Genomic DNA, 19,441 nt, shown 5'->3' with positions numbered 1-19,441 from the left:
GAACTCTAGAATGCTACCACCTTGTTCAGAACACTGTACAACCCTTCCAAAACCAAGAGGTCTGATAGTGCACCATAAAATGTTTGACAGAGGTGAGTCCAGAGGGAAGGAGGAAGGGAGAGAGGGAGGGAGGGGACCATGAACACTGAACTCCCAAATCAATCCACAGTTCCTGTGTGATCACTGACTGCGAATTCAGCCATAATATAGGCTGCAAATCAAATTGCAGTAAAGGGTAGTTGAAGCCTGAATCTCTTTTTCCAGAGTCTTCAGTTTTAGTTTGTTTTTCACTTTAAAGGGCCCATTCCTCATTCTCACAATGGTAAAAGCAGTCACTAGGATGAGAATCAGCCAGCATCTCAGAAATTTCTTCCACAGTCCTTTGGTTACTCTACACAAACTATAAACACAGATAATCCAATTCAAAATGGCAATGCTACTTTTACTCTTTTGCCACTAACATGTGTGCAGATATTTCACCACATTTGGTTCACACAAAACAGTTAATTATATGTAAATAAGGAAGTGAGGCTTTGCAACAAAACATTCCCTCCAACTAATGTATTAACCTTTTTTTTAAAAAAAAAATCATATTTCTTCCAGTGTGGTCAGAATGGTGTAGATGGTTTTTCTTTAACGGCAAGTCAGTTTTTAAGGGGGAACTATACGCATGGAGCTCTGCCTCTCGTTGGGAAAAAGATGTTGCAATCCAAATGTTTATCAGAGAATTCAGTCCAGCCAATTCCATTCTCTCTCAAACACATACAAACATGCAGGCAAGGCAATACTTTATTGCTTTGGCTACCCACTTTAGCCAGGTTCTTAGCAAAAACACACGTTTTGTCCAAAGGGAAAGAAAACTATGGTGAAATAAAGGTTCAGAATGTTCCCCAACCCAAAAGGCTATAAACGTTATGTTTGTTTTTCTGTTTGAAGAAGTGGTACAGAACTGAAGGTAACACAAACAGTGCCCTTAAAAATATAGAGCCAATCACACTGACCTAATAAGAGGATGGGAGAGAGAGAAAATTCAAGTTACAGCAGTAGCATGAAGTGTTTGCTGTTAATAAAGTGACCTAAAAAAAGCCAGATAGCTTTCATTTTTCATTGTAGTCTTCTTCAAAAACAGATAGTTTGAACAGAAGGAAGAGGTATTTGTGATAACACACATAGAAAAGACTGAGGGTGCTTCCTTTTACAGGCAGTCCATGTGATGTCTTCAATTTGTATCCTGCCAGGTTTTCCCACTGCTCCTTCCCTCTTTTCTCCTACTACTAATGAATGAATGAAACACAGGCTAATTGGGCAATGTCTTTTGACTGACAGTGCTGGGAACGGCCCACCTGGAAGCACTGCTGGATGCAGTATATGGAAAAACTAAATCAGAGATACACAGCAGATCTTTCCATATAAAAGTGATGCATAAGTATAAGTCCCTCTTCAACATGATTTACATTCCCTAGCAACTTTGTTTAGAATGGCAGCCAAAGGAAATTCTCTGCAGACCAGAAGTACAATACTGTACTAAGTCTTCTTCTTAGATAATAAAACCTTAGCGAGTTTTATAGGGTGTACTTCTGCCTATCTATGGTTAAGATTATTCTGTAAAAGAGCAGACAAAAATCACTTAATGGAAAGAAGCAACTAAAATCACTAAGGAAAAGAAGCAACAGCTGCTCTCTCAAAGAAAGCAGAAAAGCAAGTCATCATTTGGATCTGCTTTTCACAGGATGTTCAGGTTGCTTTGTATAACAAAAGAAAAGAAAAATATGCTAAACTATAGATTAAATGATGCACCAGATATAAAAATGTGTATATTATAGGATACTTAACGTTTAGGGTATGAAAAGATCCTTTAGCTACTGGAGGAAACTGCTGTATCTTTAAGAAGAGAAGAAGCAATGTTTACTGCTCCGTAATCTAGAGAGCAATTCAGTCCAGGGATTGGAAAGGGGGAAGACATAAATAAGACCATAAAGATCAACATATCCTGATAGAAGAAGCCAGATCTTACTATGTCTGAGGAAAGCAATCTAGCAGCATGTCCCATTTAATCCACCCTTAACTACAGCTGATGACAGGACATAAGACTGGGACACGTGTACAGTTGTGCTCATCCTTTCTATGAAAGACTACCACAAATACAGCAAAAAGCCGCAGAGGGACAATCAAAGTGATGACAGGATGGGAACCTTTCCCAACAAGGAGAGGCAAAAATGTTGGGGATTAGTCCCTTGCTCAAGGAAGACAAGATATGATACAACACTATAAAACTATGCATAGCATTGAGAAAGTGGTAAGAGGTTATTTTAAAATCCCTCCTTATTTATACTAGAAGTCATCCAATGAAATAGTGCAGTAGAAATTCAAGGCAGATCAAATGCATGCAGGAAGTCGTCTTATATGGAGCAGTGTGACCATTGGCCCGTATAGCCCCGTATGACGCTGACCAGCAGTGATTCTCTGGGACTGAACCAGCCACCTTTCTGAGTCATAACTGGAGATGCCACAGAATGGACTCAAGACCTTCTGCGTGCAAAAGAGGTGCTCTAACACTAAATCCATTATTGCACAACATGCAACTAACCTGTACAAATTCACTGCCATAAAACGCTTAAGGCAGTGGCTCTCAACCTTTGCCCTACACATATTTTGGACGTCAAATCCCATAGCCCCTTGCCAGTGGCCATGCTTGCTGGTGGGGAGGGCTTTCAGGGGCAGAAATTCCAAACATCTGGAGGATCAAAAGAAAGAACCACTGGCTTAAAGAATTTGACAAGTACATGGCTGGTTGGCCTAATGATGACTATTTGTCACAAATGCTTCATGTTCAGAGATAGTCTACACTGAACCTCCATGCGCAATGTCAGGCTACTGTGAATACTAGGAACATGCATTAGAGGAGACTATTGCCTTCATGCCCTGCTTATGAATTCTGGAGGCACACTTCTGGCTAGTTCCTGGTAGAAGCAGAATGCCAGATGGCAACCTTCTGTTTAAGCCGGGAGCACTCTTCTTGCCTTCTTAAAAAATGTTCACAGTCCTCTAGCAAAATAAACACACACAAAGCCAAGACTACCATGTTAGCTGTAACCTTCACCATTTTGCTATGTCACAAAAACTGTGAGCACATAATGGAATAACGGCACAACTCAGCAGAGAAAACATTTTGGAACAGGAGGGAGCTGTTAGTTCTTTATGGGAAAATCAACAACAACAACAAAGAGGCAAGAGGCAACCCCCTAGACCTCTTTCGCTACAGTGCCTTATGTATAATTTCTGGGTGCAAACAAATACTAAAAAGAGCTGAGAAGTAACACATGACAAGCATGTTACTTTTGAGGGTAATGAGAGTGTAACAATGTTAAATTTAAAATAAATGTTGACAACTTTTTTTAAAAAAGTGCAATGAGTACCATTTACTTGTTACAACTTTTAGGGAAGCGTCACTTGTTTTTAAAATGATGTTTTTAAAATACCCATTGAAAGTAATGAGAAAGCAATACGTAATTAATGTATCACTATTTAAGCAGCAAGTAACATTTGTTTTGACCCAACTCTGGGAGGCAGTGGAAGACAGGAGGGCTTGGCATGCTCTGGTCCATGGGGTCACGAAGACTCGGACACAACTTAACAACAACAACAGCAACACTTGTTACTTATTTTTTAAAAATAACTTTTTGTTACTGTTACTTGCTGTCAAGTCACCTCCAAATTATGGCAACCCTATGAATGAGCAATCTTGAGAATGTCCTGTCCTCAACAGCCTTGTTCAGCTCTTGTAAACTCAAGTGTGTGGCTTCTTTTAGAGAGTCAATCCTTTTAATGAGTAAAAAAAAACAAAAAACCCTGCATGTACTGTTAAAAAAAATCAGTGTTCCAAGGTCTTGCCATAAAATCTGTCCCACAGTTGCAAACTCTTTTCTGCCTGCCTGACTAGCAGGATTCTCCAAACAGGGGGGTCATCAAAAGGTTACAGGTACTAACTTTTAATAATAACGCAAATTCATATCAAAATAAATAACCTTTCAAATGGCCAGCTCTTAGCTCACTGGGAATGTCAAAGATTAAAACCAACACCCAATGGGAAACTATTGTAGATTTTATATTGCAGCAATGTGATCTTGAAATGTTGTGCCAATTGCCCACTTTGTTGCCACATTAATAAATCATAGTTCCTATAACTAATTTCTATAGCTCAGAGCTACAGTAGTCTTGGAGTCTGTCTACCCAATTACAATAGCCACAAAGGCGGCTTTCTGGTACTGTACATAGATCCCATGGAACTATCCCGCTACATGCTAAATTGGGCAGGTTGGCACATGGGCCGAATGTGTACACATCAGCAGTTTTGAGTAACATTTCTCTTTGGCCATGACAAAACTAATGACAGAGCACATTAGAACCAGCAGGAGAGCAGAGGCGCTGCTTAGTTCAGTTATTGTACTCCCACCCGCATATGTATTCTTAACAGAAAAAGTGGGGAAAAACCATTGGGAAGAGATGGCAAGTTGGGCCTCATACTAAAAAGAATGTCAGATAACAATGAAATTAGTGGGGAAAAGGGCCTGCATAGGGATCGTCTTGCCTTTCTCTGATTTCTTGAGAAGCTCTGAGTCTTGTATTGAGCGCATGATCACCAAGAGACCAGGAAGAAAGGCGATGGAGACTACCATTCATTAATTTACTTATTATCATTATATCCTGTCTTTCCTCCTTTGAGCTTAAAGTAGCACATGTCATCTTCTCCTCCTTTATTTTCACAACAACCCTGCAAGGCATCTCAGGCAGAGGGAGAGAAATGATTGGCCCAAGGTGACCCACCAAATCCCACAGTTCAGCGTGGTCTTGCACCTGGATTTCCCAGGTCCTAGGTACAATACTCTTACTGCTCCTGGCTACAAAAAGTCACTGCCACCATGTCCAAAGAAGGGAATGGTACTATGCCTGCCTTGAGATCAAATTCCAGTTCTTGCACCAGACAAGTATTTATGTTCATTGTTGAATCAACAGAGGAGGACTCTTGATGGCCCAAACACAGACACCCTTGTACAGGGATCACAGAAGATGATACAGTATCCTCCTTTCGTTGACTTCTTTAAAAACCCTGAGTCACTTATGGAGCCTAAAGACAAACCAGTATGGCAGAAATTTCTAGAGTTTGGCAAGGCTGGTCGAAGGAAACAAAACCAAGGTTTAAACCCAGCTGACAGCCCCCACCAGAGTGAACCTCACAGACTAAGCTGCTGAATGGCAAGACAACATTTCAGTAAATCCCACTGATTCAATAGGTAAAGGTAAAGGTTCCCCTTGACATTTTTTAGTCAGTCGTGTTCGACTCTAAGGGGCGGTGCTCATCCCCGTTTCCAAGCCGTAGAGACAGCGTTTGTCTGAAGACAGTTTCCGTTGTCACGTGGCCAGCGCGACTTAGACCCGGAACACTGTTTACCTTCCCACTGAAATGGTACCTATTTATCTACTCGCATTTACATGCTTTCAAACTGCTAGGTTGGCGAGGAGCTGGGACAAAGCGACAGGAGCTCACTCCGTCGCGTGGATTCGATCTTACGACTGCTGGCCTTCTGACCCTGCAGCACACAAAGGCTTCTGCAGTTTAGCCCGCAGCGCCACCACGTCCCTTCACTGATTCAATAGTCCTAAACTAATTCATACTAGCGAAATTAGTTTTAAGCCCAAACAGTGCAAGCTACGTGCTCAGTATGAGTGTCCCAATGAAGTCCTGGCAGATAAGGCAGGTGTAAAGAAAGGAGCAAGTATGAGGACTGACAGAGCTGAGAACCTAGAGAAAAGCAAGGAGGGCCAGGAAACAAACTGCAAACAGGAAGTGGATTGTCTGGAATCCCAGTGATGCAGGAGAAATTAAATCCTTCATGTCATATCTATATGCTTTTCTCACAGGACAAACATGAATATTGGGGAGAGAACTTAATTTTTTCATGCTGAAAAAATGGGGTGAGACTACTTGTTACCAAACAATGAATCTAGGTAAGTTTCAAACCTTCCCCATTGTAATGGCTAGGTAAAGGTTCCCCTTGACAACTGTCCAGTCGTGTCCAACTCTAGGGGGCAGTGCTCATCCCCTTTTCCAACCCATGGAACTAGCGTTTGTCTGTAGACAGTTTCTGTGGTCACGTGGCCAGCGCAACTAGACACGGAACTCTGTTACCTTCCCATTGTGGTGGTACCTATTTATCTACTCACATTTTTACATGCTTTCAAACTGCTAGGGTGACAGGAGGTGGGACAAGCGACAGAAGCTCACACCATCACGTGGATTCAAACTGCTGATCTTGTGACCTTGCAGCCCAGAGGGTTTTTGCTGTTTAACCCGCAGCGCCACCACATCCCTGGCATTGTTATGGCTACCTGCTGTTAATTACTTTTTAAAATATGGAAGGGCCATGACAGGTCTTCTGCTACCTCATCTGGACTCTGCTGTGCCTGTATTTTGCAAACCAAAAGAAGGCAAACAGAACAGGGAAAAAACAGAGGAAAGCAAGGAGGAGTAGAATAAAGAGCAAGTAAGATCATAAGCAAGGGACAGATCTAAGCTCCATAGGAAGAAAGCAACGCAAGGAAACAACCTGGTTGAGACTTTTTAGAGGCCCACAGGTTTCCAAAAAGATTATATTCAGGCAACAGGCCTTCAGACACTGGCTGCAAGATTCTGGGAGTAGATGTACAAACAAAACAAAACAAAACCCTTTCCCAAGCTCTACTTCAGAAAGTCCAGCACAGTATCCCCCTTCCCAGGAGAAGCATTTATTGCAGAAGCAACCAATGATACAAGTTTCTCTGAATTGCCCCTAATCATTAGGACCTGCTTAAGCTAACAATTCACAAATAGACCATCTTCATTAATGTACAGGCATTAGTAAAAAAAAAAGAAAGAAAGAAAGAAAGAAAGAAAAAGAATAAGACAAAACTTTCTCAGCCCTCATCCTAACTGTGCCGTAAGCTAATGGTTGTCAGGTTCTCTCTGAGCCATCCCAAAACAGCAACTTTGTCTGCTAAGTAGGTGGCAAATACATCTCAGCAGACAGGGCTTATCTCCAGCTCTGGGTGAAAACAGCATGGACTTACCAGGCCATTCGCCACCCAGAATAGCTCCAGCAGATGACACTTTGCAGATGCTATGGCAGCCGAGAAAACAAAGCTCTCTTTGCTGCTGCTGCTTCTGCTGCAGCCGCCGCCATAACAGCCCCATTTCTTAAAATTAGATCAGCGCCACAATCAGTTCACTTTAGCTCCAGTCCAGCAACACTTGTACTCTAATTAACCTTCCCACTTCAGCGGTGTCAGATCCTCGGTAATGCAAGGAAATCAAGTTTGAAAAGCCAACCAGAAAGAGGGAACCACCCTGAGAAATGGGAACCACAGAAAATATTATTCTAAATCAAGTTGAAAACAGCACAAGCGTCTTCAGCAAGGCCAATGAACATGCCAACTGGGAGATCCTGAGAGATGCCATCTAAGAGTTTGCATGCTCTTGTGCTTGTTTGGTGTAAAACTTAAATATACGGCTTGAAACCAGTGTGTGCCAGTTGTTTGGGGATGAACTCTTTCCACCTGAGATGCAAGTGGAGGTTTAGTTATTGGAAATGATGTAGGAATAAAAGAAATAACAGACCCTTTTCAGACTCATGATTCTGATGTATTTCAGGGCCTCCTCCCTAGGCAACAGGCCCACTGTGGATGTTTTCAATTAACTTTTCGTTAAATCATGGGAAACTCAGCCACTGGTCTTCTGCTATATTTTGCCCAGATGTAGCTAAGAGGAAAAAGTTGGTTATGCCTTATGAAAAGGCAAGCACAAAAACGAGGTCTAGAAGAGGCCATATATTAATGTTATTTAAAAAAGGGGGGACTTGGGTCACACCCAGTGAGGACAGGCACAGCAAAAAGTCAGTGAATACCTGTTGGATGCCTTGGGTTAGTTTAGGTATGTGTAGTGCAATATACACACACTTTTGTAAGGCTTCTAACAGCCCCCCATTACACATTTCACCACTGGTGAGTACAGAAAATTCAGAGGAAGCTCATCTTAAGCAGCCTAGAGTGGTCTGGTAGTCCAGATAGGCGGGGTATAAATCAAATAAATAAATAAATAAATTAGAGACAGGTGGCAACAAACCCAAGAAGAGCATGTACTCTGTGAAACAGCTTGTGAAGGGGAAAGGATCTAGCAGCCTAATGGGAAAGGCAACCTACAGGAATGAAGCTGTTTGGCATTTGCAGCTTACCTACTTACGGAAGCTAAAAGATATTAGGGAACAGGAGCAATAAAATATGAGGCATGGTTACCAGACTGTAGTCTGTGTCTTCCCTGAGTCCCCTTAAAAGGAGCAGGAGGATGAAAATAGGTAAGGGTGGTAAGCTGAGATGTTTGTATATTTGTCCTTTTTCTTAGCATTTTTGGCTGTGTGATGTAAGTCACTCTGAGCTGTGTCTACACTGTAAACATGTGCATAACCATACAGTATTGTATATTTATTTATTTATTTATTTATTTATTTATTTATTTATACTCCGCCCATCTAGACCGAAGTCTACTCTGGGCAGCTAACAACAGTACAACTAATAACAATATAAAACAGAACAACAATAATACAAGATATGGCAATGAATAAATTAAGTATTGACAGGAGGGAAGGCCTGCCTAAAGAGCCAGGTCTTGAGTTTGCTCTTAAAAACACCCAGCGAGGGGGCCAGATGAATTTCCAAGGGGAGATTGCTGTTACAATACTTTCTTGATTTTTAAGCAATAATCCCCAAAGGTGAATGTTTCATTATGACAGCTTACTAAGTAAGGCTTATTGAAAAGTTTTCCACAATGACCTCAAAGATGTGTCTCCTGGACGGCTACTCTCTAGCTGCCCCCACCATTACCACTTGAAGCAACTTTGAAAAAGGAAGGTTTGGTTACATCAGGAATGTGCCATCTCCTTACCAATATTCTCCAGCTATACAGGGGTAATGGGTAGCAACTAAGTTACTCCACAACTGTAGAGGCCATAATCTTTGGGGGGAAACTAAGCCTTCTGAGGTGTGGTGTTGGAAAGGTTGTATTTTTAACCTAGAGTTCTATCCTGTTTTCAAAATGGAAAATATATCTTTTATAAAACAAAATTACAGTATACCGTTGTCACAAAGATATCTGCATAGCTAACTGAATAGTTTAACTGGCTAATTCTCTACAAACTAGGTCCACATGAACAAGTTTAGCAGTAGAAATGCAAAAAGAGTGCTCCCAGTGACAAATAAAAGGGGCACATAGACAGGGAAAAACTGTGCGTGTGTGTGTTGAACAGACTCCTGGTCAAACTGGCTCCACAGGCAACACCCGCTTGCTTCAAAATGAAGATGCTGTTGTTATTAAAAGAACCACCTCGAAGGATCTGAGAGCGAGGTGTACAGAAAGGGTCAGAAAACAGAGGGTTCTCTGATAAGCAATTGTTAACATGATCCATATGGTACACAAGTTGCCTTTTTGTTTAATCAAAATGATAATGGCAAAAGGAAAGAATGCAGGGAAAAGAGAAGGGGGGTTGTCCTAAAAAGAGAATAGAAGCCAAGACAAAGCCCGCTAGTTAAAGCGTTCTCCAGAGCCAAGTTAAAAGAAAACTCATTGTGAAAGGAGCTGCAGCTTTCTGATTCTTTGCAGCTTAAGCTGCACAAACTGTGCCCACCCCACCCCCCACATCCCACTTGCTGGCACATCTGAGCCCCAGAAAACCAAGACTCAGTTTTCCCAAGCTAAAACAATCCTGACATTATTTTTTGTTGGAGGGAACCAGCTATGGAAGATGAAGCAAATGCAAATAATCAAGAGCAAGTTTTAATGTACAATCCCAGACCACGCATGCTCTAAAAACACTTGTAGACCTTTTGTAAATTGGTTCGTTTGGGGTAAAAAGCAATGTTAAGAAGGAATTATGTGTGGGGGGGGAGGAAGCATTTATTCACTTCAAACCATAAACAGTTACAGGGCCCATTTCTTTTCTAACCTTGTATGGTTGTTCCCTCCAAGCACTACTTTACCAAGAAGGAAGCTTTCAAAGCTTTCAACAGAATATTAAGTGTGCTTGCTCATAAGTAAGTGCAACTGAGATCAACAGGACTTACTCTCAAGTAAGTGTGCAATAGGTCTTAAAGCACTTCAATTTATTAATCAGCTGCTTTTAAACAAACTGGCTAACTTTAAATTTGCATCTTGCCCAAACATCAACACAGGTATCTGAAGGAAGTTCAAGATAATCCAACTGACAGTGCTATCCTATTCATATCTACTCAAAATAAAGCCTCACTTACTTCAACGTGGACCTACTTCCAATGGCCCTGTATAGGATTGCATCCTTAAGAAGCAACGGGTTTCGCCCATCAGCAGATCATCTTTATTTTTCCATTCCCTGCTATAGGAAGGTACCAGAAGCAACACAGCATCAAGAAACAAGCAAGCGTATCCTCAGTTCACAACCTCACTGACTACAGTTGGTCCCACCAGTTAATCAACTAAAACCTTCATTGATCAATCTACCAATTACCCCAATTAAAGCTTACAGCCTCAGTTTTAAACTACTCACTAGCTAAAAGAAAGCAGCCATTCAAAGAACATTCTGTGTATTGGGACCTTCCATGCTGATTGAATAGCAGCAATTTGGAAATCTATGGAAAATTAACCAAAAATAAGCAACACAGATCATTTGCAATCAGTATATTTGTACTGTATCAGCCTAGGTAGATATCAGCACTTCCCAAACAGATGACAAAAGATTATGGCTTGGGTTTCCCGAAATGCATACAGGCATCTCAGGCTCAATCTTACTTAACACTGCTATACGCATTCACACTTACTCTGTATTCCATTCATACTCCATTCATTCTGAAAACAAAACCAAGCTATGATGTTCTTTTTCACCTTAAAAATCAGCTTAGTGACTGAAAAAAGAAATCTCAACACTTTAAACACTCACACCCATTGTTTTGGAGACCACTTTCCCTTCACAAATATACACATGAAACTGGAACAACGCCTGGGCTTTAAATACAGCCCTATGACCCAGAGGCTGTGAACAAACCTCAGGCTCCAGTAAACCTTCCCAGAGACCAAAACGGAACAATTATGGACATATTTAGCTGAAATACGACAAAAGAAAGGAATGATTCTAGAGGTCTGCTCTGTCCTTCATCCTTCCTGGATTTTAAGGGCAGATGAAATAACTGTGAAGACCATCCGTCCTGACCTAACACAAAGAGTCTGAATTTCCTCAGAGAAGCTAAGCTATGCAGCAGAGTACTGCTAAGGCACACTCTGCATTTTTAAACATAGGCTGTTTTGATTTAGAAGGCAAATGGAAGAGAATATACCAAATAAAGCAATTAATTGTTCTTTAAATGTGGTTTTTATAAATAAGTAAACAAACAAGCAAACAAACGAACGTGTTCAATAATTCGGTCTATTAGCTTCCAGTGTTTTAAGAATGTTCAGAGTTTTTAGCCATGTAAATCTGTTGCAGGAAACACACACAGGTGTTCTGTGATATTTCTGAGGAATAACAAGTTTTCTTCAGCCTAAGCTTTCGGATGCCTCTGAGGAAATGAGCTACAGCCCATTTCTTGCATTTCACAGACTTCAGACGCCTCTGAAGAAGTGGCTTGAGCCCACTTCTTGTGTCAAATAAGATGCTAGTCTTTAAGGTGCCACCAGATGTCTTGTGTTGCTTATGGCCAGTCCTGGCACACCTGTTTTTTCTATTCAGCTAGAGGAAGGAATAGCCTGAATGACATGGAACAGGCCACACCCCGTAAAGCAAAGGTGGGGAACTCCTGGCCCTCCAGGTGCTCATGGGCTCCTACTCGTGTCATATCTCTGCAGCAAATGGCATGATGGTAATTGGAGTTCAGCAAAATCTGGAGGACAACCTGTTCTCCTAACCTGTCATAAAGGATATTTTTGCTTCAGGAAGAGTACAAGAGTGACCAAATTCTTAATCTGAGGTAAGGTCAGAATCAAAGTCCTAGGCATGTCATGCCTCTTCAATTCACTGCACTGTCAAAGCCATACTATTGATAAAAGGTCCAGGAATGAACAGATATTAATCAGTGCAAACCGTCTTTTTGTTTAAAAATTCAAACAGATCTTCCCCCCCTCCCTTCAAATGCATCTGCTACTCTGCAGCCTTCAGGATGAGAGGGAGTGTATGTGTCTGCACATACTGGGTCTATGAGGCCCTCAAGATCAAATTCTTGAAATGATGCAGCAAGACTGGAAATCAGCAACATAACTCCATTCCTGACCAGAGATCAGAAAGCACCCCTCCATGTTCCCTCCCCCCCCCACCTCCATTCCTGCCTGGGATTGCATTTCTAGAGTGTGCAAAATAATGTCATGGATGATGGGAGAGACGCTGCCTCAAACTGACATTGTTTGAAGCCACTCTGCGTGCTCCTTGCAAGTTTGGCTAATTGACAGCTCACTAAACCCACAACCTGAGGGGATTTTCAAAGGCAATCAATAGGAAATGCATGGGTTAGCGAGGGGGGGGCTCCCACTTTTAAACACCCCCTCTCCTCCCCCTCCTCCCTATGCCTGCAAGATAGAGAGCCTGGACAGTGGCAAAGAAAAGGGAACAGCCACTGCCACGCTGAATCAAAATTCCTCAAGAGACGGCTGCTTCTCTCACCCCAGGGGTCACTGCAGACCCAGCACACAAAACAAAGGGCCCTGGCTTCTGGTTGCCCCCAAATATGCCACTGTTCAGTCCACGATCCCCCAACTGCTGTGCAAGAAGAGGTGAAAACACAAGCCTGCTTCTGTGTATGAAACATATTTTTAATTATTATTTCACTTACACACAGAACCAGATCGTCCTTTCTCATTGGTCCCCTTTACATGCCCCCAATCCTCCTCACCAAGAGGGAATATAGCTCCCCTTCACTGATGTGCGGTGCCCTCCTCGCTATCTACCTGTGCAGGTGTGTGTGTGTGTGTGTGTGTGTGTGTGTGTGTGTGTGTGTGTGTGTGTGTGTTACACACACGCACGCACACAGAGACCAATAGACCGTTTCTTCAAATCTGCTTCTCCTTCTCCCAGAGACACCCAGAAATCTCCACAGGCCCCTGGCGCTTGAAAGCCTTTCCTCAAAGCACCAGCCAAGCTTCCTCCCCAAGCCCGGGAGCCCTTTTTGCTCCTCCGCGCAGGGCTTCTGCCCGACCAGCGTGTCCCTCCGTCTCTCTCTCTTTCTCTCTCTCTCCCGGGAGGACACCCCCCCCCCGGCAGCTTCCGCGGGCTCCCCAACATCGGGGGTCCTCCTCCTCCTCCTCCTGCCCAGGCTGACGCAGCAGGGACTGGCACTGGGGAGGCAGAGGGCCGGCTAGGCGGAGGGGGTCCCGCCCTGTGGGGCTCCAGGGGACTGGGATGTTTCGCCTCAGGCACGGTCCTCCAAAGTAACGGCGGTGCTTGGAGACACCCGCGCCCACTTTTCGACAGGCACCCACTCCCCTGCAACGGGCACCGAGGAGCAGCTCCCGAGGTCTTCCGCACCCTCCAATTCCCCTTTCCCTCCTCCCCCCCCCCGGCGTGATCTCTCCCCAGACAACGCACCCCGTCCCAAATATGCGCTCCCCGGTGTTTCCACTGCGCCGCGGTCAAGCCCTCCCAGGTCCCCTGCCATCAGCCCCCCCCCTCAGGCCCTGAGCGGCAGCCGCACCAGCCCCCCCTTGCAAACCGCACAAATCCCACCCACTCCCGTGGGGGGGGTGCGCACCCTCCCCGATCCCAAACAAAACCGTCTCGCCACCCACCAACCTACCGCCACCCTCCCGGGAAAGCAGGAGCGCCCCTGGCTTGCGCCCCGCTGGGGCCGGACCCAGGCAGGGACCCGGGCGGGCGCCTTACGACACCCCCCGCCCCCGCGCGCGCATCTCCAGCTGCCCGTCCACAACTTGCGCCAGTCAAAGCCAGCCCCGAAGATCGCTCCCGGAGCCTCCAGGGCGACCTCGCCCTCCCTCCTCGGACAACTCCAAAGTCCACGGGATCCCGTCCGGAGCGGGGCCCCCCCCCCTCTGCTCCGAGGCCGGCGCGCCTCCTCCCCCGGCCGTGGCCACCCCTCGGCCACCCACCGTGGCGCCCCATCCTGTCCGTACCCGCCCGCCGCCCCCCACATGTCCCTGTGCTCCGCGGCGGCCCCCCTGACAGCGCCGGGGCCGCCGTCGCCGCCTCCACTCACCTACTCATCCCTGCCCGTCCCTAGCGGAACCCGGCGCAGCCACATGGTCTGCCTGGCCGGCGCTCGGCTTCTGCGGAGGGGAGCGCGGCGGAGCGCTCGGTAGCCGCTCGACTCGGCATCCTCCTCCTCCGCCTCCGCCTCCTCCTTCTCTTGCCGCCGCCGCTCGCTCGCTCGTTCGTGCCGCGGGGTCGGTGGGGCGCGCTCCTCCTCCCTCCGCTCGCCAGGCACCTCCAGGCAGCCCGACCCTGCCCGCTTCCTTGCCCGCCGCCCCTCGCTCGCCCAAGCAGGAGCGGCCGGGGCCTCGGGCCCCGCCCCCTTCGCCTGCCGGACCCGCCCCCTCCTCCGCCTCCTCCTCCTCCTCCGCTCGAGGGACCGGCCCTCCTCCCTCTGAGGCGTCTCCCCCTCTTCTGGGTGCCTGGCGCCCGGGCCTCTTCTCCCGCCTCCCCCTTTCTGGAACCCCGGCCCTTCTCTCTCCGTCGGGGGGGGGGTGGGGGCGCCGCCGCCCCTTCGTTCCAAAGAAGGGAAATAGGGCGCGCTCGGCGCGAGTCGCCACCACCACGACCCGGCACGCAAAATGTGGTGGTTCTCAAGGTCTTGGAAGAAGAACGCGGGTTGCTAAGTTAAACGGGGGGTGTGGGGGGGGTGTCACCCGGTTAAAACGCCTGCAGGGTCAGGCGAGGATCTTTATTTCCCCCGTTCCCCTGTTACCATATTCCTCAAGTACAGACCAAGACGGTCAGAAATTCAAAAGAACGACCCAATGGGGACTGACATGTTCCCTCAAATAAGCGTGTCTTTATTTGTATTTGGTTTGAAAACCACTTTTTGTTCCTGAACTACTTTTCCAGGGAAGTCCCCGTCCGAAAAAAAACAGTTCACAACGGCGGAAAAAACGGAAATAATGAAATAGAAATTCAGTTAATTAAAACACTTGAGCAGATAACATTCCATCTCTTGTACCAGCCAGCCTAGAAGAGCTTAGCCTGGGGGCGGGGGTGTGCTTTGGCCTATCTTAGAGCCTGAACAGGTTTCTAATGGTAGGAAACTCACCAAATGGAAATTAAAGGACCAAGAGTCCGACCTGGGGGGGGGGTTGTTACCAGGCTGGAGAAGACTGATGATCAAAGCAGGTAATTTTTTTTAAAGTGTGGAATATTGTCATATAAATTATCTTTCCGAACTTTTTACAATATAAACTGTCCTAGGAACATAAAGGGAACATTTTGCTCCCTTGTGGAGTTTGGGTACTTTAGGGTCAGTTTATACCTAAAGCAGAAACAAGCAGGAAAGTTGTTCATTGAGTAAACCAGATAGTCTTCAAGCTATGGTAGCAAGTTTGGTTCTTTTATATGTGTCATCCTTTTTGTTACAACAAAACTAACATGACAAGGACCTGACACATTGCATGGATTCATGCAAAACAAGTTTAGATTTGAGAATTTATATATTCAGCCCACAATAGGCAGGCAGAGTGGTATGATTTAAAAAAACAAACACCTGGACCCTGCATTCTAAGGACTGTATGAACTACCCTGTTTTCTATCATCCAGAGGGAGGGTCTGTCTTTGTTTCTCACACTGTGGAACTGTCAGGAGGACCTACTCGTGAAAGATTTCCATGTAACTTTTTTCCCATGTCAATGTATATTCCTTCCCTCTTGACAATTTTTTTAAAATTGTAAGGACAAAGATGGACAGAAGGTAAATGTGGATACTGTATTTTGGGAGAACTCCAAGTATCCTATCTCTAATCCCAACAAAAAGAGGCCGGATGAGTCAATGGGATTTACATAAGCAGTGACTTGCCTTTCAGCAATTGATTCTTTTGAGTTAAAACTAGCAATAAGATACAGGTCCAAGTCTATTTCCATCAAGAGTGTCTGATCTTCAAGTGTTTTACAATAGCATTAAAAAAAATTCCACCAGTCCTGCAAAATATATTGCTAAAATGGAAACAGTCTGGTATAAATAGGTAGTCTACATGGAAGTCATTCAACTCCATTTTGTCCTGGCAGTCAAAATTAAGTCCATGGCTCAGAAATCTTTTACTTCTAGGTGCATTTATTTTTGGGGTTTTTTTCCCTTTCTTTCTGTGCCAGCTGTCTGTGAATTGCAGAGGGTCATGTGCCCAAAAATGGAGTCAACTGTCACACTGAGAGTTTTCTGTCTACTACAGCTGCCTTGGGTCCTCTTGAGGAGAACGGAGGGGTATCAATATTATAGTATCATCAGATACAGTGCCTGATCAGATGGAATACTGGGGGAGAGAAATAGTTAGCACTGCTGCCCTCAGTTGAGACCCAGTTACTGAGGGATGCCAGGACTGAGTGGTGACGAACATTTTCCCAGTGGATGGTATAGTGTTTAAGAGTTCCTGGTGAAGGGAAATCTCTAGTAAGGGAACATGAAATTATGAATTAAATCCAATTGTTATTTCCAGCTGGGGTAGACCCATTAAATAAATGGGATTTGTTAAGTCAACACTTATGTATAGCATTAATTCAAAGCGTCTACAAGTTGCAGTTAACATCAAGGCAATTCTAAAATTGAAATTAATTGCAAAATCATGTTATTTTTGTTATGCTAATTCCCATCCACAGACTTCAGGGTTGTTCCAGTCCTTTTCCTTGAAATATACTCTTTTTTTCTTTTTTCTTTTTAAGCAGAAATGTAAGGAAAAGCAAGAAGGGGCATTCTACTTAATGACTGCCCCCAAGTGTTCTGACTAATGGGTATGATCACATTTAGAATCATTTTTTAAAATGTTATTAGAATACTTCTTTTCCTAATATTTAATTTATGAATAATGTTGTTTTGAGATACCAGAGTTCTCCCCTTTCAGTTTATGCTGCCTTATCTATCTCCCTTAGCCTTCCACCAGTCAAGTGCTGGTGATAGGATGCAGTTATCCCAAACGGTTATATGCCTGATGGATGAAGAAATGCAAACAAATAATCCTTGTTTCCATAAAAACACAAATTTACTTTTTACTAGATTTCATATCAGTTATACAGTTCTTTTCCTCCAAAAGTCTTGGGGAGAGAGTATTGTTGCTTTGTTGTTTGTTTGTTTTTAAATAAAGTTATTCTTTGTTTTGTATAACAAAAAGCAGACATATTTAAAATGTGGAGACCCATGTGAACTAAATAATTTTCTTTAAATATTCTTATTCATGCAGCCTTGGAGGATGAGGGTAGGCAGGATGAGGGTAGCCAGTGTGTCTTCCATGATGGTTACTGAACATTGTACAGTATTGCGCCACACAGAGACCCTGTTGTTAATAACAATGAAAGTATCAGTGCGGATTGACACACCCAGCTACATTCAAAATTACTGGCAGCTTCTGCCTCTGGCCTCAACCTACAAAGGATCAGTCTTCATGTTTATGGTTTGTCTCCATAGAAACAGATGTGGATCCCCAGAAGAAGGGGCAAGGGAGAGAGAAAGGATTGCATGGGTGGGGAATCATCAGAATAACTACAGTATACGCTGTAGTTATTCTACAGTATATACCATACCAGTATGGCTAAACATGTTGGAGGGCTGGGAGTGTTGCATTCAGCACAGGAGACAATACACAGAGTTTCAAAAAGATTTCTGGACATTGGCAAAACTATTCTTCCAACCACAAACACCATGCAGACTGTTGCAATTGGACCAGGATCTTCCTAAATCAGAAAACTGGCGTTAGGCCAAATCACTGCAAAAACCTGACATGATTTCTATTAGTACTGTAATTAATCTAAGAAGAGAATCTTTTGTTTCAGTATGAAATTACAGAATCTTTCTCCCCGAAATTCCAAAGGAAAGGAAAGTAGTAGCTTCCTTGTCACTCCAAAAGAGGCAGCAAAACTATTTTTAGGTAGTTAAATGTGGGTCGAATTCATGTCAGGATTCTTTAGGGGGGGGTCTCTGTCTAACAGTATACTTAAGACTGTGCAGCTGCTTTAGCATACCTCTAAATATCCGAGTTTCCTGCAGCACTGCAAATTTGATGGTGGTTTGAGCTACAGCCTCTGGTGTAGTGCACCTGGAACAGTCAGGAAGTGAAAGACTGGGATTACTCTGAGTCCAGGAAGGAGCACAGAAGCAAGTTATCCAAGGAAGTATTGGTCAATGAATGGGCATATTCACAGTAAAATGAATGGCACACTTTTCCAGCACACTTCACTTTTGGATTAGAGCTTAAAATGAAACTAGGATTCTAAGTAATTAGCAAAAGCAGCAATAAACATATTTTTGTTTTCAATCATTTGCAAAAATGTTTCAAACAAAAACAATATGTTTATTGCTGCTTTTGCTAATTACTTAGAATCCTAGTTTCATTTTAAGCTCTACTCCCAAAGTGAAGTGTGCTGGAAAACAAGACACCAGCTTTAGTACAGGCTCTACAAAGGTATGAATGGTATTTAATGGTAATAATAATAATAATAAACCTTTATTGGCATACCATACTCTGGTAATAAATTACATTAATTTTGGGTGCTGTCTGGATGTACTTCACATTTTACTGTGGTTTTAGCTGGCTGGCTGGCTTTTTTAACTGTTCATTTCAATCTGTCCTGGTCATAGAGGGGATTTTATCTTCTATGCCAATGAATGCTGAAAATAAATGGATATATAATACCAAAACCTTGAATGTGTTCCAGTGCATTTAAATTATTTCTTACAGCACTGATGCTGTATTGGCTTTATGATCAAAAATTCCTTCCTCTCCCTTAAACCCCCCCCCCCAGCTGCCCTTCAAAACTAATACAATGATCAAAAAGTCTCTGCTGGTTAATTGCCTCTCTGTTTGATCAGCAATAGACACCATCAGCAGAAATCCATGCTGACACCTCCCTGTGAGAACACCCGGTTGATCCTGTGGTGAAGTGGACATTCCTTAAACCTCATTAGTAGCTGAACAGCGAAAATATGATAATCCCATTTTTATTTATTTATTTATTTTTAAATAATAATAAAGAAATGTGAGAACAAATAACTCTCTCTTTTGCATCTCCTGGCCTCTTGGTTCACTTTGGGGTGAACATATCAACAGCTTAGATTACGTTTCAGCAAGCAATGCACAGCTGTGCTGGGGGAGCATGAGCAGCTTTGCTCCCAGGGGGGAAAAAATACTATTAAGCACCAAGCATGCCACGTGAGATGAGGCTCCTGGTTGTCAAGAATCCCATTTTTCCTTGTTGGAA

The 19,441-nt window shown here is 43.9% G+C and overlaps 1 protein-coding gene across 1 annotated transcript in view; it reads right to left on the bottom strand.

Annotated features, from left to right (window-relative positions):
* FIGNL2 (fidgetin like 2) overlaps positions 1-14,391 on the bottom strand; it is a 64,069-nt gene extending 49,678 nt beyond the window's left edge. Inside the window, exon 1 of the mRNA XM_072990883.2 lies at positions 14,251-14,391. The gene's annotated coding sequence lies outside the window, so the exon portion shown is untranslated. The remainder of the gene's footprint in view (positions 1-14,250) is intronic.
* Positions 14,392-19,441: the final 5,050 nt, after the last annotated feature.

This window comes from Pogona vitticeps, chromosome 2 (assembly GCF_051106095.1).
Source record: "Pogona vitticeps strain Pit_001003342236 chromosome 2, PviZW2.1, whole genome shotgun sequence".
NCBI lineage: Eukaryota > Metazoa > Chordata > Lepidosauria > Squamata > Agamidae > Pogona > Pogona vitticeps.
This window is presented reverse-complemented; position numbering and strand designations above follow the sequence as displayed.